This window comes from Lolium rigidum, chromosome 7 (assembly GCF_022539505.1).
Source record: "Lolium rigidum isolate FL_2022 chromosome 7, APGP_CSIRO_Lrig_0.1, whole genome shotgun sequence".
NCBI lineage: Eukaryota > Viridiplantae > Streptophyta > Magnoliopsida > Poales > Poaceae > Lolium > Lolium rigidum.
This window is the reverse complement of record NC_061514.1, coordinates 172,350,026-172,351,762: the sequence shown is the minus strand read 5'-3', so window position 1 is coordinate 172,351,762 and position 1,737 is coordinate 172,350,026.

Sequence of the window (1,737 nt, the reverse complement as noted above, 5' to 3'; positions counted from 1 at the left end):
TGCGAGTAAGACTGAAGGTAATGCCTTGTTGCTTGTTTTAGCTCTTGCCTTCTTACGCCTTTGCTGCCGATGTTTTTAACTAAATTTAACTTTCTTGGCAGAAAAACTGTCAGAGGTCAACGAACGTGCCGATATACTTGCTCAAAAATTAGAGCAAAGTGAAGAGGCTCGTAAGAAGGCCGAAGCAGATGCTATTCAAGCTAGAGCAGAGGCTGATAAGGCCAAGACTGAAGCTGCTGGTGTCGAAGAACTTAGGAAGAGACTTCACGATGCCGAGACTTCGCTGAGCGAACATATAGCTGCGCAATCTGCTCGCGAGGAAGCGATCCTTAAGCGCATAAGGACGCAAAATCGTCGCTTTGTTAGTAAGTATCTGAATCACTTCATATCCTTTGAACTTTCATTTCTTCACTCGTTTTTTGCTCAATGAGTTTTTATCTTGACAGATAGAACAGCTCAAGAATTTGAACTTGAAGACCCCGATAATGATCCTCTTCTTGACGCCGTTTCTTTCCTCGAGTTTCATGGGACAGAAGCACGCGAGGGCATTGATCAAGTTAAAGTGGGTATATCGCGACTCTTTCCCTATTTCTTCCCGAAGAAAGAGGAACCCGCGACTTTCCTTGCTCTTGCCAAGTGTTTTAATCCTCCAGAAGATCTTGGACTGAAGGTGCGTCACGAGAACATGAAGGTTGCTGTTGAAAGCGCTGTTGCCTTGGTCGCTGATAGCCAACAAACTATCGACTGGGCGAAAGTAGGCGACACAGAGCAGATAGAACAGACAAAATGGCGATCATTGATCAAGGCGGCAAAACCCAACACGAAGAAAATCCTGTCCTATCTCGGGATCAAGTCATCTTCGAATCCTAGCTCATCAAAGCCGGAGGTCTAGTGAAATGCCCCTTCTTTATATTTTTCCTGTTTCTTCAGCCATTGTCGCTGTATGAATTTTGGCGACAATTACCTTAGTACTTTTGAAGAACTTCTGTAATATCCATGTAAATTTCTTGAAGAGCAATGGAATTCTATCTTGTGCAATCCTTTGATATTTGAATTTTCTTTTCCAAGCTTGATATTTGATAACTAATCTGTCGATCCCCATTCTGCCGATACTTCTCCTGCTTCTTCCTTCGCGAAGAAAACACTAGTCAATGGTAACTTTGTCGACGATTCCTTGGGACAACATTTGTCGCAAGATTTGCAAGAATTGCGCCAACAACTCCAATCCATGAAAAAACAGACTCTTGTGATGATGGAACAATCTCGACAGGCATCTGAGAGAGAGAATATTGCTCTTCAACAAGCAAAAGAAGCCATTGCTGCAAAGGATGCTGCTGTTGCTGAGGCTACTGAAGCTTCCTCCCGAGAAAATTATATGCTTCAGCTAATGACTGACGCCAGCCTGGACATGACATGTATATTTCCTATTCATCCATGCTGGATTTTACTGCTGCTATTCCTCCTTCCTTGACAATTTGTTTGTTGTACCAGGCTCATTTTTGGATACTGCTGCCGAAGATCTACGTATTGAAGCTCGGACCAATGTTTTGCTTAGAATGGCTGCACAACATGGCTCTAACTTTTGGGTCACTCCTGAGCGTACCCGCCAAATTGTCAGATTTCAAGACCGCGCGGCTCAGGTTCGTGACTTCCTTGACTTCTGTACGGGGACTTTATTCTTAGTCTATGGAACCATGTTCCCTCGCAACAAGATGCCAGAAACTCTTCCTGCATTAA